General features: G+C 42.5%; 1 non-coding gene across 1 annotated transcript; it reads left to right on the top strand.

Moving 5' to 3' along the window:
* The first annotated feature begins 13,465 nt into the window (after window positions 1–13,465).
* LOC136490424 (small nucleolar RNA R71) lies at window positions 13,466–13,574 on the top strand. Its single transcript, XR_010767715.1, has one exon. It is a non-coding gene; the product is annotated as a small nucleolar RNA R71 (small nucleolar RNA).
* Window positions 13,575–15,047: the final 1,473 nt, after the last annotated feature.

Here is a 15,047-nt window from a genome sequence, read left to right as displayed (position 1 = left end):
AAAAATTAGACGACATCCTATATTGAGGTTGTTTAGTAGATTCACTAGTATATGTGTAAGGAAAATGGACCCCATGGGCCATTTGGCTTGGATTTTGACGTTTGATGATCAACAAGACCAATTGGACTAATATTATTTGCAAGTGTTTTTCATAAAGTCCAATAGGATGCAAATGCAGATTGAGATGGAACAATAGAGAAGATGATCTACACCTTAATGAAGACCTTTGGAGCTTACTTGAAGACCTAAAAGAAGACAAGAGTCCACGACATAAGTTGAAAAAGCTCGGGACGATCAACAAAGAAGATAGAGTGAAGAAAGGAGAAGGACAGGCTCTACCCTGTCTCACGGTTGGAACTTGGAACGTAAGAAACAGCGGTTGGACCGTGAGCAAGGCTGCGCGTGTGGGAAACGGGCGGCTTCAAATTGGGCCGAGCACATCGTCCGATGGCGCTCGTTGGTCCAATCTGATGGCCGGCGCACCGTGCACACCTCTCTATGTGTGTCACGGCTGGACCGTGAGAAGACACAGTTGGACCCGATGCAGAGGCAATGAACGGCGCCCTGCCGTCGCCACTTCTCAACACATTCATGGCCTTGTGGCCCACGGCTGCTGCTCCCTCCATGCACCGTGGCCACCACAGCTCCTCCATGCAGGCACCCAAACGCTCACCACTTGTCGGTCATGAACGATTTGGAAGGACAGATGAACCCATATCTGGAGGGAATATTGTCTTAGGAGAATGAACCCAGCCCACTGGTCCCTGAACCAAGCACTCCAAAAAATGGTTCCAACCCTAGAACCAAACACACACTAATCTCAATATCTAGTGCTCACATGCGCGTACTAAAAATGCATCTATAACTTTATTAGAAGAGGTATGGTATTGAACTATTGATAGATATAGACTATCAACAACAGATATGGTTTATTATAGATGATATTGTAATAAATGAATCATAGTTGACAGCAACGGTACTTGTCACACCTTAAAAAATTTATTTTGTGTGTGAATAGAAACACAAAGTAAAATAAGTGATTGAATGATTTTTATAAAATTTGCCAATCTTTCATTAGTTTATTACCAATTTGAACAAAATATTTTCTTTGAAGAATATTTATAAAATAAATTTGTTAGTGGTGTTGCATTGATGCTGGCAGCATAATATAATTTGAGTGAAAAATGAACTTATAAAATTCGTTTAAGCCTCGAATAGGTTTGCTTCCCTTTCAAAAAACTTTGTTTAGAAAATAAGTTTTCAAAATGGGTATAGGTTTGATATTCAAAAGTTATAAAAACATAGTTTTAAAATATTTCAAAAGTACTTAAAATAATCTTTAACTGAACTTTCAAAATTTACATTTGATAGTTTCTAAATATGCTTTCAAAGGAATTTTAAAATATGTTAAAATTTTGAAAATATTTTAATTAAAATGAGTTCAAAAATATTTATTTTTCTCAAAATTTCAAATGTTTGAAAAATACTTTGCAAATTAGCTTGATGACTTTGAGAGAAAGAAAAAGGTTTTCTTTTCTCTCTCCCTGACTCTCTGTTTTTTGGCCCAGCCCACGGCTTTCGACCTGCCTCTTCTCCCACTCATCGTTCAGCCTGGAAAAGCAACCAGCCCAACCCAGCAGCAGCAAGAAGGCCCAGCAGCGCCACCACCACTGTCCCTTCTCTCTCACGCTTAGGCCGGCTAGCTTAGCCACCGCGTGTCCACTCAGCCCAACCGACCTGCCCAACTAGCACAGTGGAGACCTATGTATCTACGTCTACTCAAGATCAAGAGGATGTCTTTTGAGTAGGATTTTCAAGTCCGACAAGTAATGAACGGTTGAAAAAGGAAGACTAAATGGTTTCTCATGTACTCTTATTTTTTTAAGACTTTTATATTTTATTACCCATCTTCTATACTACCATCTTTTGCTTCCCTTAGTAATTCTCTCTAATATTTATTAGATTTGAGACACTCTTTTGAGTATCTTTTTATTATAAAAAAAAATACTCAAGATCGATCCCTGGTAGGCTGCGACACAACAGCGACTGTGTGCTCCACCACCGTCGGCTCCTCTGCGCAAGTTGTTCTGCAATTTGTATAGCCCACACCCTCTTCACATAGGATTGGCACACCATGGCCACCGCAATGGCTTCCGCCTCTTTAGAAATCAAAATCAACTACCGCTCACTCTGCTAACTGAGAGTCCTCGGCTCCTCGCCGCACCACACCACATGTACCCCCACCAGGCTGAACCACGATTTCTCAACGGGCTAAAGAGCACTGAACTATCTGATGTTCAATTTAGGAAGCAAGAGACAAAATATTCATATTAACCTCCAGTAGGCTTAATCCATATGTTCAGCCATGTCGTCTTAGCCAGGGACATACACCAAAACAAAACAGAAAGATATATGATAGGTTTGCGAAGTTGCAATCTTAAAAAAGAAGGTTTAATCCAGAATATCCAACGACCTTGTCTTCCCAAGACATTACCCAAGTAAGAAATAGTATCACCTTGTCTTTCCAAGACGTTACCCAATCTCAACACTCATTTTTCTGATTTTAGCAACTCCTTCAGTTTCCTCGGTATCGTCGTCCCTTTGTTCTTGATAATCTCACCTCTGAGTGTATGACTGTACAGTGTATAATCTCGGGACTTGTATCACCATCCCTTTCCTCGGCACCGATATCTCCATCCATTTATACCCGAGCTGCTTATTGAAAGACATGCACTGTATAGTAACATCTATGTAACACCTCTGGTGTTACGAGCTCACTTAGCACCTAGGTTAGACCTAAGACGGATCAGCCAATAAATTTTTGGGTTTTATAAAAACACATGGAATGACGAGTGAGTCTTATGTGGTTCACCTTGATGGACTAAACTAAATATATGAGTTAATTCACTTAGTGCGTAAAAGTATTTAAAAATATTCGATAGCGATTCTAGCAAGTAAATGGTGAATGGCTTGTTCTGTTGGATTGAGCATGAAAACAATTTTTATAAACTAAGTAAAGATATAACTTGTATTGAGAACTTAAATAAAATTTAAAGTGCAAGTTAGTAGTTGAGAATGCAATTTTTGTTCTGGTGAGTAAAGGTTGCTTAATAGTATATTTGGGAGCTTCGAAATCGAATCCGTAATTCAAATTAGAACGTTTCGTTCAATTGGCGGGACAATGAACTTATGTTGCGAATGCCATTTTTGGTAGAGTATTTCGCCTAAATAGCTAAAAGGTGCATAAGTATCCCGCTTCGTGTGCTAGTATGTAGTGCAGGCTAATGAGTGAAATATTCGATGGGCGAAATTAATAATGTTTGGGTATCCCAAAAATTTCGATAAAAGTGGTAGTAGCTGTTAATCTAAAACTGAGCCTTAACTTTGAAACGTTGGTAGGCAATGCCATTTTGGCAAATTAATTATAGAAAATCTAGTTAAACACTAGTGCTATATTCTTATTTAGTGAGTTGCACCAAACTAAGTACGTTGTGATGATATGGTGGTTGGTATTGTTTGGAGCTTGTTTGGGCTACTAAATAATTACGTTAAAACATCAAGAACAGGAAACGGGTTCGGCCATTGGGCCTTTGGCCGCGGTAGCAGTGAACAGCAAGTCAAGCGAGCATGCGCGCAGGCAGGTAGCACAGCGTTGAGCTCGCACTAAAGTCGGTGACCGCTCGACCCATCTCTGCGGTGTCATTACTCCGCATGCACGCTCTGTCGCCTCAGCGCCACCGTCGTCGCAATCATGCCACGCTCGCTGGCCGACGCCGGGCTGCTCTCCTCCATTGCACTGAGCTGCAGCTGCCGCTCGTTTCACCTACCCCTACGTTCACGCTCACATGGAGGCCGAGCCTCGCGCTGCTTCCCCTTCCTCTCTTTTTCTGCGACTGAAGAGGAGGCGTCCCAGCTCCAGTCCACCCGTAGCCCCCCTCGCGAGCACGCGCAAGCGCTCTGCCGTGGCCACGTCACCGTAGGCACCCCCGGTGCGTAGTGGCCGTCCATCGTCGCGCCGCGCCAACCGCCCGCACTTCGCTGGTCTTTCCCCCCACACCTCGCGCGCGCGTGAGCCCCCTCGGTCCACGCTGGACCTGCAGCTCCCCCGCGCTGCCCCTCCCACGCGCCTCCTCCGCCGACACTGCCCCGGCACGAGCAGGACCAAGCTGGGGTTGCGCCATGTCTGCCCGGTGTGAAGGATCCCACCCTCGCCAGCCACCGCCTACTGCCTGGCGTCGGCGAGGCAACCGCCGCCGTCGCCCCGCGGCTGTCCGTGTGCGTGCGTGGCGGGTGCTCCACCGTCCCCGCTCGGTCATGCTGTTGCCATCCTCGGGTGTGGCCGGAGCCGCTGATGCCCCCACTCGCCTCCCTGCGATAGCACCGCCATCGACGAGCCGCTCCTTTGTCGTGCTATGCTTTTGAGGAGGGGAGAAGGTGAGAAATCAAAATAGAGAATGTTTCAGGGTTCCGAATGCAAAACACGAGACTCATATGAATAGTATTGCATAGTGTTGTTTACCTCGAATTAAATAAGGAAAAGCACATGGTCCTTTTTGCATAGTTGTGCGCCCTCTCTGGGTCCTGGCCGCGTGGGCTGGCTTGTTGGGCCACGCTCGTCCACGCGTGGGCCGGCCTACTCGCGCTAGGCTGCGGTCCGCCTGCCGCTCACGCCCGCGCCTAGGCTGCGTGCATGCGCTGTGCACCTAGGCCGTGTCCTAGTTGGTCGGATAACCATCCCTCGCCCATTCAGGAGTGAGTGGTGTGTATGTAGGGTCCTATGATCCGGTTCTCTCCACATACCAATCCTTAGGGGGACTAGACATGACATCTTCTCAAAGGGGATAACCAACACCCCGTGCCTCGATGGCACCTCCATCTCGAAGAGTCACCTCCTCAGAATATACTCCTCACACGTGTATCCGCCACATGTACCTCTCGTAGGGAATGCCCAGGTCACATCCCCCTAGCAAGACTCATCCAAAGACTCGTATAATCCTATCCGGTCGACTCAACCCTCACCACATACCTAAGATACATGCCAAGATGTCCCCAAGTTATCACCAGTTTTAGCGGCACCATGTGCCTTAGCCACTCACAAACAATCCTCCACCAAGCATCACATCACAGATATAATGCGTAGTAGAAGTAAGCAGTAAGTAGTAAGTGAAAATCTAGCCTAACAGCGGGTGTGCAGGGGCAAAGGTTGCGTCAAGGTAATGGCTTCAGGCAATTCTACCTTGCAACCTATCACAGTTCATTTGCATGAAAGTAAAGCAATAGCATCTACATTATTGCATGTCTAAGGATTCTACGAGGTTGGGTGGGACATGGCACCTGTTGATTGGTTATCTCCGAGGTCCTCAGTGTACTCATAGCCATCCTCCTCAAAGTCCTATTGTCATCTATGTCTCCTCCCTCCAATGGATTCCAGTTCATTCAACGTCATCCCCGATGCAACTACCTCGCTCGTACGACAAACAAAGCAAGGAGCAATCAACCACTAACCAAGAAAGACCGCAAATAAAGAGGCAACAAGGCATGGGAAGATCGAATAACACCAAAGGAACACTGAAGGAAAAAGGACTTAGCCCTCATGGAGGATGTCCGATCCTTAGGCTAAAAAGACGCAGAAGTGGTTGTTTGCTAAGCATAAGCTCAAGTCACAGCCTAGCTAGTACTTCCTGGGCCGATCGTGTCAACTTGTATGGCTTTAAGTATAATGGCCTAGACCCTAGCTCAGCTTAAGCAAACACCACGGGAAAACAAGGCTAGCCCTCACGAAGCGAGTCTGTTTTCCTCGTGCTAAAATGGGGCGAGGGAGAAAGTCAGCTAAGCACGTCCATGTCACATCCTCGGTAGAGATGGCACTCCAATGGTCGATCGGGTCAACTCATAGGGTTTTGAGAACACGACATAGACGGTAGCCTCGCCAACTAGAAGTGATAGCCTGGTCTTTGATATGATCATCATGGTTAAGGATGGGATTGAATAGAGTGGGCTAAGGGGAAAAGGAAGTAGTTCCGATCCCTCTCGATCCGTACACCATTATTATTGATGAGAATAGAAGAGAGGGTGGAATAGAAAGAAAAGGAGAGGAACGGTGGTCTGCTTCTTCCAATCATCATGCCATGGAAAAGACGGGGCATCGAAAGGGAGCGACACACCAAAGAACACCAACACCTGAGTCCACTCATAGGGTACCGAGACCTAGGCGCACTAAATGGCACTAGGACACCTCTAGGGTCTTAGAGAGTGCTCAGGTCTAAAATAGGTACAAGCATACAAGGGGCTCGAGCATGAAAGAGCCAAAAGAGGGGGAAGAGACACATGATTTGCCTTCCTTTGATCACTCGCCATAGCAATCGACGAGAATCAAAGGAATGGAATCAAGAAGCAACAGGAAACACCAAGCAAGCGAAGGGCTGAATCCACATCTTACTGGATCGACGAGGATTGAAAGAGAGAACAAGAGAAGAGAGAAGATTGGTCCCGCATTCCTTCGTCCCGCTCTTCATGGCAAGGACGGAGGTTGATAGAATAGAGACACAAATCCCATGGTCTCTTGATCCACACCATCTCATAGGGCACCACGACCTATGTGCAACTAGATTGGCACTATGCAATCCCTAAGGTTCATAGCAGTACGGTTGTCACCACAAGAACCGAATAAATGCTACGGTCAATGTGGCACAAGCATACGAGATGGTTAGGAAGAACAAAAGAGCAAATGAGAGCGTTGGTATTTATTAACTTATCATTTATTTTAAGTAGCCACCTATTATATGTCTACATCTCTTAGCATTACTTGTACTAGGTTGTTGTTGACGGTCACTAACAACAATTATAAATCATCAACATAACCTGCATTTATACTTAATTCCATCACCAAACATAGGTATAGGGGTTTAAACTAATAAATTCCATGAGTTTTGGTGAATCTATGTTTTTAGCAGGGTTTATCTAGAGAACCGTCAAGGGGGACCTATTCGTCAAAGGAAATTACAGAATTCTACTGCGGAAACATCATGGGAAGATTCTAGAAGACTCCAAGAGGCTCTCCACCGAAGCAGACCCCGAGGGGCTGCCATGTGGGGCTGGTTGACCCAACCTGTAGGCTAGCCAGCCTGTGGGTCCCACTAGTCAGCCTCCGCTTTGAAAGTCGATTCTCCACCGCCTCCTATGTTGCATCTACGTCGTCCTTTAAGTCAGTTTGATCCGAGGGCTCAAGATTGATGCTCCGGCCTATATATATCAGCCCCTACCCCCTCCCTTAGCAGATCCTAAAACCCTAATTTATATTCTCCTCATCAGGATCAGAGCTAGCTATCAAGAGAAGATTAATCCTCCATAGGATCTAGTCTTATGAATAGAAATAGTGAGATAGAGAGTGAGGGAAGAGTTTGGAGGAGGTGCTGGCCTGTCGGTGCTCCCTCTATGGCTTGTACCTTGGTGGATCCAAGTTCTACTTGAGCTTGCCTTTGAGATATCTCTGGTAATCAACTTCTAATTCGATTAAGCATCTTATTTATATTGTTCATCAGGATCATACTCTTTTGAGTGCTTTATTCCTGTTCTAGAGGGAGTAGAGTATTAATTGTAAGTGTAAGCGTGGTGCTTAGACTTAGGTTAATCGTGGATGCACCCTGCATTCCGAATGGTGGTAGATCACGCGTGTGACATTAGTTCTATATAGCCTGTACTATATAGCTTCGTTGATCCTTTGTAGTCCACCTCCCATCTATAGGCGCAACCAGGACGCAGTTGCGAAGGAAACCATCCTCTGCTGGTGTCTTTCCCTAGTAATATCCCCAGTTGAATAGTAAAAGACATAGCTTACCCAAGTTAGAATTAGAGAACCTTAGTCATCCTCTCTACGCTCTTATTTATCCTAACCTTGTTGCTACCCTTAGTTAAGTTAGACCATAGTTAGCCTCACATATTTCCCTGTGGATACGATACTTGGAATACTTCTGGGTGAAAGCAACAAGTGTATCCGTGCGCTTGCGGATTTATCTATGTGCATTAATTTATACCAATAGTTGTCATCCCTAATGATGGTGCCACAGATGCTTGTTGGTTTTACCTAGCATTACTACAAGAATGATACTAACTAGTTCTTTATCATTTCATATGACTAGAAATAATATATAGATATGAATAAAAAGGAATATGCAAGCGCACATATAATATACCATTATAGCACTTCATCCGGGAGTATTCCAGGTATCGTTATTTATATTTTTACCACAGGGAGGGTCTAGCATGGACATGTATTGATAACTTATACTATTGATGAAGAAGTAAATCATAACCAATAATCTACTCACAACAGAGGTAAGTCATAAGATAAGATATGTATATGATAAGTATTGCTCAATGATAATGATAAATCACTTAGAGTACTCCTTTCTATGGCATTAGCATGGTCAGGTAGAATATTAGAGGACTAATTCCTAAGTCATTCTTAATTACAAGTCAAAGCATACATTGATTAGTGCAATTACACCTAGTAATCATTGCTAAGATCAACTTCATATCTACACATAAGGGATATTACTAAGGAAGATTAAGAACAGAGCTTGTCTTCTGTCGTAACCGCATCCTACTTGCAAACCTATATTCAGGGAGTGGACTACAAAGGACTCAATGGGAGTGTCACATCCGCGATCTACCACATGACCCAGAATATTGAGTGTATCTATAGGTAAACAATATATAAGCACCACGCTTATACAATGTCGACTACTCACCCTGTGTACTTAAGAGTGAGCGCTATACGAACTTATGTATGAATATGATGATAATCCAATTATACTAATCATATAATCAAAGTAGATGATGAACATCATAATGAAGAACATAAATGGGATGAATACTAATGTTGTCATAACAATTGTAGCAAGCATATAAAAGTAATGGAGATACAAAAGAGAGGGGGTACAAAGATTATACCAAACCACGCTCTTGACAAGATTGGGAATCCAAGCGAAGCCTACTTGCCTCCCTCTAGACCTAGCCTAACTAACTATGCCCTAGAATATGGTGGAGCTCTAGGGATAATTAGGGGTTCTGTCTTCTCAAATGACTTGATGATCGGAGTTATGCCTGGGGGTGATAGGGGCTAGTATATATAGGCCGGAGCGTCCATCGTGAGCCCTTGGATCAAACTGACTTAAAGGACTATGTAGTTGCAACCTAGGAGGTAGTGGAGAACTGACATTGCAACGCAGATGCTAATAGTGGGCCCTAGGGGTCGGGCGGCCTATAGGTGGGGCCGGCTGGCCCTACCTAGTAGCGTCTCGCTACCCGCTTTGGTGTGGAGTCCTCTCGAGTCTTTTAGAGTTTTCTGGTGTCCATTTCATGGTGGGTAAGCACAATTAATTCTGACATGTAGGTCCACCTTGATGGTTTTCTAGATAAACCCTATAGAAAATATAGATTCACCAAAACTCGTGTAATTTGTTAGTTTAAACCCCTAGACCTTTGTTGGTGATCATATTTATGCCCTTATACAAGTTTCATTGATGGTTTATAATTGCTGTTAACTACCGTTAACAAGCTCCCCCAAGATTAACCTTTGCTAGTCCTTTAGCAAAGCTAAACTTAGCAAAATGGATTAGGAGTTGCTGTGATGCTTTCACTCCTCAAAAGTACACATGCGTTTAAACAAAAATTCTCCTCCGGATTAGAATAAACCGATCTGACTTTCAAACTTACCCATATTACTTTCAACCATGGGGCTTCTTAGCTTTCACTTAAGTCTTGAGCAATTGAAAGACAACGATCAAGTCAAGCACCATGTCTCAAGCTCTTTGCGCAACCATTATTCTGGAGTTTTTGTAAGTTTTCAAAATAAAACTCAGAGCTTCCATTGTATGACTCCCTCAAGTCTCTCAATATATGTAGTATTTGTGGATCCTCACCAAGGTAGTAATGATGTTATGCCTTTCTCTTCCTACAGCTAAGGCTTATGTGGAGCTCATAGGAGTGGAAATAACATGAAAGAGCATACTTGCAGTACATATATTGTAAAGTCAAACCTCAGATCCAAAGAGAGTTGAGTCATACAATCAAATCAAGATGTGCATGTGTGTGAATGTATATGGTGGATATATATAGTGGCTAACCTAATTCTACTATGCTCATTGAAAACATATCTCTCTTTTGAATCTTGGAAACAACTTTGGAAGAGAACATGGGCTATCTTATTCATCTTTTCTCTCTTTTTTCAGGCGGGCATCTGAGTACCCATTGTTTTTGATAGCTCGGACACTTGTCCATTTTTTCACAACTCTTTTTTCCCTTTTTTTATGAATAACTTTTGCATAGCCACATGCTTCTTTTCTGCAATAAAACTTTTGAGAAATAGCAATAAGAACTTAGAGCATTTATTTGGTGGATATCCTATAGGGCATATTTTTTTGGTATTTACTCCTAGTGTAGGAGTAAAATATTTTTGGGTGGATCTAAATGGAATGACATGTTTTTGCGCCTACCCCTAGTGTAGGAGTAGTGCATATGTAGGTGGTATGTACGTGATCTTGATTTTCAGAGCATGACAAACCTCTCACAAGGGTCAACAAAGCTTGACTGAACTCAATGCAAAACAAGCAGCATATAAGTGGAAGTTTTCCTAATCTAAATATCATATATGGCTCTGGTAGGAATTCAAGCTTTGTCGTACAAGGAACTCATCATGAAATATTTTTATGTTTTTCAAAAGATAAATCTCCAGAACTTTAGTATCACTAGGAACAAGATAAACAGCAACTCAAACCTTCTCATATCATATCCGTCAATTACCTAGACTTAGATCAAGCATATGCTTCCCACAAGTTTTAAGTTCAGAGCAAATTCTTATATCAAAATAGTCGTATCCAAATCTCGGGAGAATTCAAGGTTGAAAACTAGGTACTTAAAAGGAATTACAAAAGAGCAACTATTCATCATTTCCATTTCAAGAGATATCTTCAGAGTCCTTTTTATTTATCCAGCTCTTAAAAATCATACTTAAAGAAAACTAAGCACACCTTTTATTTTGTTTTCAAAGATTTAAGATCACACCCTAATATATATAACTAGCTAAGATAAATTTTTATTTTGTTTTAGTTTGTTATGCATCTTTTTATTTTAAATAGCATGAAGCAAACTTACTAATAGTAAAACAAAAGAGAAAGTAATACTTATCTAGATACACGGAGGATGCTCCTCCCCCAAGCTGGATATTGCTGTGGATTTCTTTAGAGCGGTTTTACCAGTAGAAGTGTTTCTCGTCCATGAGTGGAGCGAGATGAAGATGACTGGGTGAACTTACTCTTAATCTCATGTATCATCCTCTCGGCGAGGGTTTGGATTTTTAAGTCCTCCGACCAGGACTTTGCTGGAGAGAAGTCTTTCATTCTTCAGGTGCACCACCCGGTCCCAAAGATGGAGACCTTGATGGTTGCACCTCTTATGATGGTGATTCTGATGATGATGTTACCTTCTCTTTCCATACATACTTGGCCTGTGGACTTGACTTAGGCGGAGTAGGTTCATCTTTCATGGGTTCTTTAGGCTCTTCCCTTTCATCCCTTGGGAGTTGATCCCTTTGGCGTTGAGATGATCGACGTCTCCTCCTAGAGCGGGTCTTCTTGAGCTGTTCATAAGTGGTATAACTATTAAAATAACAACATACCATTTCTCCAGGAAATTGGAAGTGGACTTGTCCAGATTCGACATAGATGATTGCATTGGTGGTGTTGAGGAATGGTCTTCCAAGGATGATGGGTGTATCGTCTTATTCTTCTCCCATGTCTAAAACCATAAAGTCAGCAGGGGCATATTGATCGTGGATTCTAACCATGACATCTTTAGCTATCCCCTCTGAAAATTGAATTGATTGGTCCGCCATTTGCAATTACATATATGTAGGGAAGAAAGGTTCATTACTAAATTAATATTCATATGTTACCTTGGATATTATGTTGACACCCGATCCAATGTCGCAGAAGGTCTTGTGGAAGATTCTTTGCCCAATGGTACACTCGATCGTTGGCATGCTAGGATCATCCTTCTTGGCAAGGAATGGCGAAGCGAGGAGGTGGTCGTACTCTGATTGGAGTGTGTTGATCATGTTGACTGATTCCTCTTGTGACTGCTTGACCTTGTTCTTCCTCCTTTTTTGGTTGTTCTTCTTCATGGTAATTGTTGTTTCTTCAAGTAGGTATGCCTTTTGTGGATGACTAGGAGATTGCAAGATGCAGTTCTTGAAAGAGAATTGTTCCTTCTTATCCTTGATTGTAAAACAGATCTTGGCACTGTTCGCGTAGACGATGGCTTTTGCGGTGCTTAGGAAAGGTTGGCCCAAAATGATGGGTGCCCTTTCATCTCCACCTGTCTCCAAAACCACAAAGTCTACGGGGACATATGAGCTTCCCACTCATATGATGGCGTCTTCAAGAATTCCCTTGGGGAAGTAGAGTGATTGATCTGCAAGCTGTAAACGCATATTTGTGTACAACAAAGGATCTCCTAAAATTTTCTCATAAATTACCTTAGGCATGATGTTGACACTCACCTCAAAGTCACAGACAGCTTCCTGGAAATGTGAGGTCTAATGGTGATGGGGATGATAGGTCTCCTAGGGTCATCTTTCTTGTCGAGCAAGGTATAATCTATCCACCTTCTCGTTGATGGCTCCATATAGTAGTAAGCTGCATTGTGAATATCGACAAGATTTGTAGTTTTTAGATCTTCTGACTGCCCCAGAATCTTACCTTTGTCGGACAGAGGAACAACAGCCGCCAGCTGAGCTATTTGTGATTCTATCATTTTATTAAAGCTATACTGGTTCTTAATGGCAAAAGCAAGGCTATCAATTCTATTATTTATGTTTTCTAAAATTTTATCATTGGAAGCTATCTTTCTATATAAATTCTCCATTATTTTAGCTTGGCCAGAAATCAATTCTCTCAAAGGTGGTTGATTGAAATTATTATAATTATTACCTTGAGGGTTAACTTGGTAATTACCTTGGTAGTTTGGCCTCTTTTGCTTTTTCCATCCTTGATTCTATTGAGGACAAAAGTAGTAGTAGTTGTTGACAAAGTTCACATCCTCTTGGGTTTCAGGACAACTGTTCCCTGAATGCCCAGTGTTGCCACATACTTCACATGTCATGCGGGAATCATGAATGTGCATGACTTCTTGCTTCTCATTAGCTCGGTCCTCGAGCTTCTTCATCAGTAGGTCCATCTTAGCAGACAACATGTCTACCTCCTTGAGTTGATGCATACCTCCACCTCTCTTACGGGTCTAAACACGTTCTTCATTCCAATCTTGGTTGGAGGCCATCTTCTCCACTAGAGTTGTTGCAGCTGGGATAGTGAGTGACAAGAAGGCATCTCCAGCAGCAGCATCCATAGTCTTAAGGGTACTACTGGTCAACCCGTGGTAGAAAGTCTGCATGAGTAGCCAATTCTCCATCCCATGATGAGGACATTCTGATATGTAGTCTTGAAAGCATTTCTAAGCCTCAGGGATAGATTCATCATGTTGCTGTTGAAAACTTAAAATTCTCCCACGCAAAGCATTGGTCTTGCCTATGGGAAAGAACTTAACTAGAAAGGCAGTGGAGCAGTTATCCCATGTAGTGTTTCTATCTTTGTTGGCATAGAACCATTGCTTTGCCTTCCCTAGGAGTGAGAATGGGAAGAGGCGAAGTAGTATGGCGTCTCTGGTTACTCCTTTGATGGTGAAAGAGTTGCAGATCTCCAAGAAGTGTTGGAGATGGGCACTCGCATCTTCATGTGCCTTCCCACAAAACTGGCTAGCTTACACCATGTTGATGAGAGCTGGCTTGAGCTCAAATCCATTATCTCCGACATTGACCGCCAGTCTAGTACGGATGTTGGCCGTAGTTGGAGCAAAGAACTCGTAGAGAGTCTTGTTAGCCATGGCTTCGAATTCTGGTGTTAAGCTTTGCCTTGTCTGGTTGTCTTCCGAATCTAAAGCTGAGACTTTCTTGAGTTTAGCTTTAGTTCTCCTGATTAATGCTTCTGGATCTTCAACGTAGTTCGTCAAAAGGTCAAAACCGGTCATACATTACCCTACATAAGATACAAAAGTAGACAAAGCAAGGGGAAGCCTATTTGAGCAGAGGTCAATGGTTATTTCTCTCACATCAATAAGTATAAGTTTATCAATACTTCCTTTGCCTAGCTACCGTCCCCGGCAACGGCGCTAGAAATGATTGTTGGTATTTATTAACTTGTCACTTGTTTTAAGTAGCCACCTATTATATGCCTACATCTCTTAGCATTACTTGTACTAGGTTGTCATCCCTAATGATGGTGCCAGAGATGCTTGTTGGTTTTACCTAGCATTACTACAAGAATGATACTAAGTAGTTCTTTATCATTTCATGTGACTAGAAAGAATATATAGATATGAATAAAAAGGAATTTGCAAGTGCACAGATAATATACCATTGTAGCACTTCATCCGAGCGTATTCCAGGTATTGTTGTTTATATTTTTACCACAGGGAAGTTCTAGCATGGACATGTATTGATAACTTATACTATTGATGGAGAAGTAAACCATAACCAAAAATCTACTCACAATAGAGGTAAGTCATAAGATAAGATATGTATATGATAAGTATTGATCAATGATAATGACAAATCACTCATAGTACTCCTTTCTATGGCATTAGCATGGTCAGGTAGAATATTAGAGGATTAATTCCTAAGTCATTCTTAATTACAAGTCAAACATACATTGATTAGTGCAATTACACCTAGTAATCATTGCTAAGATCAACTTCATATCTACATATAAGGGATATTACTAAGGTAAATTAAGAACAGAGCTTCTCTTCCGTCGTAACCGCATCCTACTTGCAAAACTATATTCGGGGAGTGGACTACAAATGACTCAACGGGAGTATCACATCCGCGATCTACCACATGACCCAGAATATTGAGTGTATCTGCAGGTAAACAATGTATAAGCACCATGCTTACACAATGTCGACCACTCACCCTGTGTACTTTAGAGTGAGCG

This window comes from Miscanthus floridulus, chromosome 10 (assembly GCF_019320115.1).
Source record: "Miscanthus floridulus cultivar M001 chromosome 10, ASM1932011v1, whole genome shotgun sequence".
Classification (NCBI taxonomy): Eukaryota; Viridiplantae; Streptophyta; class Magnoliopsida; order Poales; family Poaceae; genus Miscanthus; species Miscanthus floridulus.
The sequence above is the reverse complement of the archived record's forward strand: the minus strand, read 5'-3'. Positions and strand labels throughout refer to the sequence as shown.